General features: G+C 36.6%; 1 non-coding gene across 1 annotated transcript; it reads left to right on the top strand.

Moving 5' to 3' along the window:
- Window positions 1-1,687: 1,687 nt before the first annotated feature.
- LOC117197909 (U1 spliceosomal RNA) lies at window positions 1,688-1,851 on the top strand. Its single transcript, XR_004478812.1, has one exon. It is a non-coding gene; the product is annotated as a U1 spliceosomal RNA (small nuclear RNA).
- The last annotated feature ends 9,060 nt before the right edge of the window (window positions 1,852-10,911 follow it).

Genomic DNA, 10,911 nt, shown 5'->3' with positions numbered 1-10,911 from the left:
TTAAAAAATGTATTTCTTAAATTATAAGACATGAAAATTGAAATTGCTTCTAAATCCATGGGCTTCAGAATGCATGTTGTGTCAGCAGGCATGAAAACAACATTAATCTTGTTGTACGGTACATCTCCATCAGAGCTCTTGGGTGATCAGGTACATTGTCAATGAGCAGTAGTAATTTGAAATGAACTGTTTTTTCTGAACCATAGCCCTCAACAGCAGGCTTAAAGTAATCAGTAGACCATGTTGTAAAGAGGTGTACTATTATCCAGACTTTGTTGTTCCACTTAGAGTGTGCAAGCAGAGTAGATTTAACATAATTCTTAAGGGCCCTGAGACTTTTGGAATGGTAAATGAACACTAGCTTCAACTGAAAGTCACCTGCAACATTAGTTAACAAGAAAGTCAACCTGTCCTTTGAAGATTTGAAACCAGGCATTGACTTCTCCTCTCTAGCTGTGAAAGTCTGAGATGGCATCTTCTATCAATATAAGGCTGTTTTGTCTACACTGAAAATCTGTTGTTTAGTGTAGCCACATTTTTTAATGATCTTAGATAGATATTCTGGATAAATTGTTGCAGCTTCTACATCAGAACTTGCTGCTTCACCTTGCACTTTTATATTATGAAAACATTTTCTTCCTTAAACCTCACGAACCAAACTCTGCTAGCTTCAAACTTTTCTTCTATAGCTTCCTCACCTCTCTTAGCCTTCATAGAATTGAAGACAGTTAGGACCTTGCTCTGGATTAGGCTTTGGCTTAAGGGAAGGTTGTGACTGGTTTGATCTTTTATCAATGCCAATAAAACTTTCTCCATATCAGCAATAATGCTGATACCCTTTCTTATCATTTGTGTGTTCACTGGAGTAGCACTTTCAATTTCATTCAAGAACTTTTCCTTTGCATTCACAACTTGGTTAGCCATTTGGTGCAAGAGGCCTAGCTTTCAGCCTATCTCAGCTTTTGACATACCTTCCTCACTAAGCTTAATCATTTCTAGCTTTTGATTTAATGTGAAAGACATGCAACACTTCCTTTCATTTGAACATTAAGAGGCCACTGTAGGGTTATTAATTGGCCTAATTTAAATCTTGTTGTGCCTCAGGGAATAGGGATCCCCAAGGAGAGGGATAGAGATGGGGAAAGGTTGGTTTGTACATCAGTCAGAAGTCACACACTTATAAATCAAGTTCACCACCTTATATGGGTGTGGTTCATGGCACCCCAAAACAATTACAATACTAACATCAAAGTTCATTGATCACAGATCACCACAACAAATATAATAACAATAAAATTTTTTGACATTTACAAGAATTACCAAAATGTGATAGAGTGATACAAAGTGAGCAAATGCTGTTGGAAAATGGTACCCAAAGACTTGCTCAATGCAGGGTTGCCACAAAGCATCAATTTGCAAAAAGTGCAGTATCTGTGAAGCACAATAAAGTAAAGAGAAATTAAATGAGGTATGCCTCTATATATTTTTAACTTGCCACTGTCTACCATTAATTATTATATGACTTCAAGTACAGTAAAAAATCTTAGAACAGTGTGTTTCCAATTTCTCGTGCCCTTGGTGCTATTGTCATACATTTAAATTTTGAATATGTTATAAAATCACATTATATTACTATTTTTTCTTTAGAAAACCACTTCTATTTTACAGAAATTAAAAATAAGAAAGAATACTTACCTGGCAGGGGAGACATCATGATCACGAAGGTGGTTTTTCCAGGGTGAGGCTTATCCATTGCACTGCAGATGTGCTGACCCCTGGAATTTCCCCCAATGCAGGAAACTCAACTGTGTAATCTGTGGTAGTGAGGGACTGCATTAGCACTCTCCCCTGATTATTAGTGCTTAATGACAGAACTAACAAGGTGACCGGGGTGGTCAGTATGAAGACAGTAGCAAATAAACATTCCATCCCATTTCTGCATTGTATCAATGGCATTTGCCTTCCTCTTCTGCACACAGCACTCAACAACCAATATCCCCAACTGCCCTATGCCTATCAGGGAGTTTGGTCTTTTTGAGCAAGAGTCTCCTCTGCCTTGCTCAGCCCTGAAATAAACCTTTCTCTGCCAAAAAAAAAAAAAAAAAGAAGAAGAAGAAGAAAAAAAGAAAGATACCAAAAAACAAACAAAAAAATCTTACCTTAATTTTTTACATCTTCAATTCTTCATTTCTTTTTGTAGATGCATGCTTCTGAATGGTATATGCCTGAAGAACGTTCTTTAACATTTCCTCTAGTACATATATGATGGCAATAAATTCTCTCAACTTGAAATTATATTAAAAATTCTTCACTTTACCTTCATATTTGAAAATATTTTCAAATTATTTCAAGTTGGTGGAGTAGAAAGATATGCTCTCATTTCCTCTCGTGAGAGCACCAGAATCACAACTAACTGCTGAACAATCATCAAAAGGAAGACACTGGACTCACCAGAAAAGAAACCCCACATCCAAAAACAAAGGAGAAGTCACAAAGAGACAGTAGGAGGGGCACAATCACAATAAAATCAAATCCTACAACTGCTGGGTGGGTGACTCACAAAGTGAGAACATTTATACCACAGAAGTCCACCCACTGGAGTGAAGTTTCTGAGCCCCACATCAGGCTTCCCAACCTGGGGTCCAGCAACAAGAGGAGGAATTCTTAGAGAATCAGACTTTGAAGGTTAGCGGGATTTGATTGCAGGACTTTGACAGGACTGGGGGAAACAGAGACTCCATTCTTGGAGGGCACACACAAAGTAGTGTGTGCAGCAGGACCCAGGAGAAGAAGCAGTGACTGCATGGGAGACAGAACCAGACCTACCTGCTAGTGTTCGAGGGTATTCTGCAGAGGTGGAGGTGGCTGTGGCTCACCACAGGGACAAGGACACTGGCAGAAGTTCTGGGGAGTACTCCTTGGCCTGAGCCCCCCTGGAGTCCACCATTGGCCTCACCAAAGAACCTCTAGGCTCCAGTACTGGGTCATCTCAGGCCAAACAAACCAGGGAGGGAACCCGGCTCCACCCATTAGCAGACAAGATTAACGTTTTACTGAGCTCTGCCTACCAGAGTAACACCCAGCTCTACCCACCATCAGTGCCTCCCATCGGGAAACTTGCACAAACCTCTTAGATAGCCTCATCCACCAGAGAGCAGACAGCAGAAGCAAGAAGAACTACAATCCTGCAGTCTGTGGAATAAAAACACATTCAGAGAAAGATAGATAAGATGAAAAGGCAGAGGTTTATGTACCAGATGAAGGAACAAAATAAAACCACAAAAAACAGCTAAATTAAGTAGAGATAGGTAACCTTCCAGAAAACGAATTCAGAATAATGATAGTGAAGATGATCCATGACCTCAGAATAAAGAATGGAAGCAAAGATCAAGAAGATGTAAGAAATGTTTAACAAAGACCTAGAAGAATTAAAAGAACAAACACCTAGAAGAATTAAAGAAAAAACAAACACAGATGAACAATACAATAACTGAAATGAAAAATACACTAGAAGGAATCAATAGTAGAATAACTGAGGCAGAAGAACAAATCAGTGACCTGGAAGACAGAATGGTGGAATTCAGGGCCATGGAACAGAATAAAGATAAAAGAATGGAAAGAATTAAAGACAGCCTAAGACACATCTGGGACAACATGAAATGTAACAATATTCACATTATAGGGGTCCCAGAAGGAGAAGACAGAGAGAAATGCTTTGAGAAAATATTTGAAGAGATTATAGTCAAAAACTTCCCTAACGTGGAAAAGGAAATAGTCACCCAAGTCCAGGAAGCACAGAGAGCCATAAGCAGGATAAACCCAAGGAGAAACACACTAAGACACATAGTAATCAAATTGACCAAAATTAAGACAAAGAAAAATTATTGAAAGCAACAAGGGAAAAATGACAAATAACATACAAGGGAACTCCCATAAGGTTAACAGCTGATATCTCAGCAGAAACACTACAAGACAGCATGGCATATTTAAAGAGATGAAAGGGAAGGACCTACAACCAAGATTATTCTACCCAACAAGTATCTCATTCAGATTCCATGGAGAAATCAAATGCTTTACAGACAAGCAAAAGCTAAGAGAATTTGGCACAGTCAAACCAGCTCTACAACAAATGCTAAAGGAACTTCTCTAAGTGTGAAACAAAACACAAGAAAAGGACCTACAGAAACAATTAAGAAAATGGTAATAGGAACATACATATTGATAATTACCTTAAATGTGAATGGATTAAATGCTCCAACTAAAAGACACAGGCTTGCTGAATGGATACAAAAACAAGACTCATATACATACTGTCTACAAGAGACCCACTTCAGACTTAGGGACACATACAGACCGAAAGTGAGGGGATGGAAAACAATATCCCATGCAAATCAAAATCAAAAGAAAGCTGAGGTAGCAATACTCATATCAGATAAAATAGACTTTAAAATAAAGGATGTTACAAGAGACAAGGAAGGACACTACATAACGATCAAGGAATCAATCCAAGAAGATATAACAATTAGAAATATATATGCACCCAACCAAGGAGCACACCAATACATAAGTCAACTGCTAATAGCTGTAAAAGAGGAAACTGACAGTAACACAATAATAGTGGGGGACTTTCACACCCCACTTTAACCAATGGACAGATCATCCAAAGAGAAAATTAATAAGAAAACACAAGCTTTAACGGACACAATAGACCAGGTAGATTTAATTGATGTTTATAGGACATTCCATCCAAAAACAGCAAATTACACTTTCATCTCAAGTGTGCATGGAACATTCTCCAGGATAGATCACATCTTGTGTAAAAAACCAAGGCTCAGCAAATTTAAGAAAATTGAAATCATATCAAGCATCTTTTCGGACCACAACACTATGAGATTCGAAAATCAATTGCAGGGGAATAAAACGTAAAAAAAACACAAACTCATGGAGGCTAAACAATACATTACTAAATAACCAAGAGATCACTGAAGAAATCAAAGAGGAAATCAGAAAATACCTAGAGAAAAATAACAATGAAAACATGATGATCAAAAACCTATGGGATGCAGCAAAAGCAGTTCTAAGAAGGAAGTTTATAGCAATACAAGCCTACCTCAACAAACAAGAAAAATCTCAAATAAACAATCTAACTTTACACCTAAAGGAATTAGAGCAAGAAGAACAAAGAAAACCTAAAGTTACTAGAAGGAAAGAAATCATAGAGATCAGAGCAGAAATAAATGGAATAGATACAACAAAAAAAAATAGCAAAGATCAATAAAACTAAAAGCTGGTTCTTTGAGAAGATAAACAAAATTGATAAACCATTAGCCCGACTCATCAAGAAAAAAGTGGGAGAGAACTCAAATCAATAGAATTAGAAATGAAAAAGGAGAAGTTACAACAGATACTGCAGAAATACAAAGCATTCTAAGAGACTACTACAAGCAACTCTATGCCAATAAAATGGACAACCTGGAAGAAATGGACAAACTCTTAGAAGGGTATAACCTTCCAAGACTGAATCAGGAAGAAATAGAAAATATGAACAGACCAAGCACAAGTAATGAAATTGAAACTGTGATTAAAAATGTTAAAACAAACAAAAGTCCAGGACCAGATGGCTTCTCAGGTAAATTCTATCAAACATTTAGAGAAGAGCTAACACCCATCCTTCTCAAACTCTTGCAAAAAATTACAGAGGAAGGAACACTCCCAAACTCATTCTATGAGGCCACCATCACCCTGATACCAAAACCAGACAAAGATACTACAAAAGAAGAAAATTATAGATCAATATCATTGATGAATATACATGCAGAAATCCTCAACAAAATACTAGCAAACGGAACCCAACAACACCTTAAAAGGATCATACACCATGGTCAAGTGGGATTTATCCCAGGGATGCAAGGATTCTTTAATATATGCAAATCAATCAATGTGATACACCATATTAACAAACTGATGAGGAAAAACCATATGATCAACTCAATAGATGCATAAAAAACTTTTGACAAAATTCAACACAAATTTACCATAAAAACTCTCCAGAAAGTGGGCGTAGATGGAACATACCCAACATAATAAAGGCCATATATGACAAACTCACAGCAAACATCATTCCTAATGGTGAAAAACTGAAAGCATTTCCTCTAAGATCAGCAAGAAGACAAGGATGTACACTTTCACCACTATTATTCAACATAGTTTTGGAAGTCTTAGCCATGGAAATCAGAGGAAAAAAAAAGAATTAAAAGGATTACAAATTGTGAAAGAAGAAGTAAAACTGTCACTGTTTACAGATGACATGATACTATACATAGAGAATCCTAAAGATGCCACCAGAAAACTACTAGAGTTAATCAATGAATTTGGTAAAATTGTAGGATACAAAAGTAATGCACAGAAATCCCTTGCATTCCTATACACTATTGATGAAAAATATGAAAGATAAATTAATGAAATACTCCCATTTACCATTGCAACAAAAAGAATAAAATACCTAGGAATAAACCTACCTAAGGAGATAAAAGACCTGTATGTAGAAAACTACATGATGCTGTTGAAAGAAATCAAAGTTGATACCAACAGATGCAGAGATATACCATGTTCTTGGATTAGAAGAATCAATATTATGAAAATGACTATACTACCCAAAGCAATCTACAGATTCAATGAAATCCCTATCAAATTACCAATGGCATTTTTTACAGAACTAGAACAAAACATCTTAAAATTTGTATAGAGACACACAGCACCCTGAGTAGCCAAAGCAGTCTTGAGGGAAAAAGAACTGAGCTGGAAGAATCAGACTCCCTGTCTTCAGACTATACTACAAAGCTAAAGTAATCAAGATAGTATGGTACTGGCACAAAAAAAGAAATATAGATCAATGGAACAGGATAGAAAGTCCAGAGGTAAACCCACGCACCTATGGTCAACTAATCTATGACAAAGGAGGCAAGGATACACAATAGAGAAAAAACAGTCTCTTCCATAAGTGGTGCTGGGAAAACTGGACAGCTCCATGTAAAAGAATGAAATTAGAACACTTCCTAACACCACACACACAAAAAAGACTCAAAATGGATTAGAGACCTAAATGTAAGACTGTACACTCTAAAACTCTTGAAAGAAAACATAGGGAGAACACTCTTTGACATAAATCACAATAAGATCTTTTTTGATCCACCTCCTAGATTAATGGAAATAAAAACAAAAATAAACAAATGGACCTAATGAAACTTAAAACCTTTTGCACAACAAAGGAAACTACCAACAAGACAAAAAGCCAACCCTCAGCATGGGAGAAACTATTTGTAAATGAATCAACGGACAAAGGATTAATCTCCAAAATACATAAACAGCTCATGCAGCTCAATATTAAAAAAACAAACAACCCAATCAAAAAATGGGCAGAAGACTTAAATAGACACTTCTCCACAGAAGACATACAGATGGCCAAGAAGTACATGAAAAGCTGCTCAACGTCACTAATTATTAGAGAAATGCAAATCAAAACTACAATGAGGTATCACCTCACACCAGTTAGAATGGGCATCATGAGAAAATCTAAAACCAACAAATGGTGGAGAGGGTGTGGAGAAAAGGGAACCCTCTTGCACTGTTGCTGGGAATGTAAATTGATACAGCCACTGTGGAGAACAGTATGGAGGTTCCTTAAAAACTGGAAATAGAATTACCATATGACCCAGCAATCCCACTACTGAGCATATACCCAGAGAAAGCCATTATTCAAAAAGACACATGTACCCCAGTGTTCATTGCAGCACTCTTTACAATAGCCAGGTCATGGAAGTAACCTAAATGTCCATCAGCAGATGAATGGATAAAGAAGAAGTGGTACATATATACAATGGAATATTACTCAGCCTTAAAAAGGAATGAAATTAGGTCATCTGTAGAGACGTGGATGTATCTAGAGACTGTCATACAGAGTGAAGTAAGTCAGAAAGAGAAAAACAAATATCATATATTAATGCATATATGTGGAACCTAGAAATATGGTACAGATGAACCAGTCTGCAGGCAGAAATTGAGACACAGATGTAGAGAACAAACATATGGACACCAAGGGGGGAAAGTGGCAGTGAGTGGCGTGGGGGTGTTGTGATGAATTTTGAGGTTGGGATTGACATATATACACTAATATGTATAAAATGGATAACTAATAAGAACCTGCTGTATAAAAGAAATAAATAAAATAAAATTCAAAACAATATATATTTTCATTGGTGTAGAATTCTGAATTGGCAGGGTTTTTTTTTTTTTCTTTTGGAACTTTAAGGATTTCACTCAGTTATCTTTTAGACTGCATAGTTTCTGAGCCATTTTTATCTCTGTATCTTTGTGTGTAATGTTTCCCTGTCTTGACTACCTTTAATTTTTTTTTTTTTTTTTTTTTTTTTTGTGGTACGCAGGCCTCTCAACACCACAGCCTCTCCCATCGCAGAGCACAGGCTCTGGATGCGCAGGCTCAGCAGCCATGGCTCACGGGCCCAGCCGCTCCATGGCATGCAGGATCCTCCCAGACCGGGGCACAAATCTGTGTCTCCTGCATTGGCAGGCGGACTCTCAAACACTGCACCACCAGGGAAACCCTAATATTTTCATTTTAACTTTGATTTGCATTATAACTTTGATTTGCATCTTAACTTTGATTTGCATCAGTTTGAATGTGATGTGTCTAGTTTGAATGTGTGTATGTGTGTGTGTGTGTGTGTGTGTGTGTGTGTGTGATTCATGACATCTCTTGAATCTGTGGTTTAATGCCTTTATTTTGGAAAAATATCTAGACTATTATTTCTTCAATTATTTCTTCTGTTATATCCTATCTCTCCTACTTCTGGGATTATAATTACACATATATTAGACCAGTTAATATTGTCTCACAGCTTTTGGATGATCTCTTCTTTTGTGTTGCTTTTGTTTGTTTTATTTTTTCCTGTGTTTCAAAATGAATTATTTCTATTCTTCTCAAATTCACTGATTTCTTCTTGTCTGTGTCAAGTCAATTGATGAGCAAGCTAAAGGCATTATTTATCTATGACATAGAGTCTTTAAAATAGTGTTTCCTTTTGGCTATTTCTGATCATTCTATCTCTGCTCAAATTTCCCATCACTTTGACTACATCCTTTAAGATATTAACCATAGTTATTTTAAAGTTTCTGTCTCATAATTTTCATAGCTGGATCTTGTCTAAGGCTGATTCTGTTGATTGCATTGTCTCTTGACAATGGATTTTTTTTAACTTGGGTTGTTTGTGTTTTTCTTTTTTTAATTTTATTTATTTATTTATGGCTGCATTAGGTCTTTGTTGCTGCATGTGGGCTTTCTTTAGTTGCGGTGAGTGGGGGCTGTTCTTTGTTGCAGTGCTCAGGCTTCTCATTGCAGTGGCTTCTCTTGTTGTGGAGCATGGGCTCTAGGCATGTGGGCTTCAGCAGTTGTGGCTCTTGGGCTCTAGAGAACAGGCTCAGTAGTTGTGGTGCATGGGCTTATTTGCTCTGTGGCATGTGAGATCTTTCTGGACCAGGGCTCGAACCCATGTCCCCTGCATTGGCAGGTGGATTCTTAATCACTGCACCACCAGGGAACCCCCAATGGATTGTTTTTTCTTATGTCTCATAATTTTTTATTGAGTGCTATACATCTTGTTTAGAAAAGAGTGTCTGGGGTAAATAGTACATATGCCCACAAATGAACACTGCTATTTTCAAGAAGTTACTGAAGGGTTTATTTTAGCTGAGGTGAAATATAGATATATCTGCAGAAAAATGTTTAGCCAATCTACACATGACCACACTTCTAATTCTTTCAGAGGTGTAGTCCTTGGAAAATTATAAATAACAGATATAAACTACTACATGCTTTTCCTACTAAGCAGTGTAGAAAACACAGAATAAGACAATGGTATGTTCCTTGACATTCAAGAACTTCTGACCTGAATAAGACAGAGAAGATCAAAATATAAAACAAAATTGTAAAAAGTAAATGTATAAATAGTTGAATACTAAATTGTGTAGCAAAATCTATAATTGTTGATGAAAAAGACATCAATAAATGTTGAGAATAATCTATAAAGTCTGCACTAGGGTGGTTGGACTTAACCTGAGTCTTAAGAGGTAAGCATTCATTCATTGGTTCATTTACTCATTCAACATTCATCTACTAAGAACTGACTCTAAGCACTTTGTTATATTATACAGATACAAAGTTGATCTCTGCCTAGATTTCACAGCATGAACAGTTATTCTGGGAAAGATAAATACTTGAACATATGATATTAATACAATATTAAGGTAATAATATAAAAAGAAAGAGTCACTGAAATACAAGAGTCAGGAAAGGCTCTCTAAATCTGATAACGCATGAGCTAAAGAATTAGTGGGCATTTGCCAGATGTATGTTTGTTGGAGTGTGTAGCTTTATTAAGCCAAAGGTGTAGAAAAAGTAGAGGAGATAATGGGACAGCATTACAAATGAAGCCAACACTATTAGTTAAGGCATGGAATGACGAATAAACATAGCAATTCTGAAACACACCAGCTTGACTCAGTGGTGGATTTATATTGGTAAATGGGAAAAGTTAGATTCAACAAGTAAATCAAAATTTAATGAAAGCCAGGAAAAGGAGCTTTCATTTTTATAAATTTTAGAGGGGTACTTCCAGAAGGTTATATTTTTTAACAGAAGTCTGATATATTTGATTAGAAATATTAATGTAGCAGGTGTATGCAAGAATGATTTAAATCCCTAAATCTTAACATTAATGAGGTGAATTAAGGAGCTATGGCTAATGTCCACATGTGATTGGAAGGTGACATCTGGGTAAGGACATGTTTGTTTCCAGGAAAGAAAATCTCAATCCAGTTAATTTAAGTAAAAGGAGA

The sequence above is a fragment of the Orcinus orca genome, chromosome 17 (assembly GCF_937001465.1).
Source record: "Orcinus orca chromosome 17, mOrcOrc1.1, whole genome shotgun sequence".
Classification (NCBI taxonomy): Eukaryota; Metazoa; Chordata; class Mammalia; order Artiodactyla; family Delphinidae; genus Orcinus; species Orcinus orca.
The sequence above is the reverse complement of the archived record's forward strand: the minus strand, read 5'-3'. Positions and strand labels throughout refer to the sequence as shown.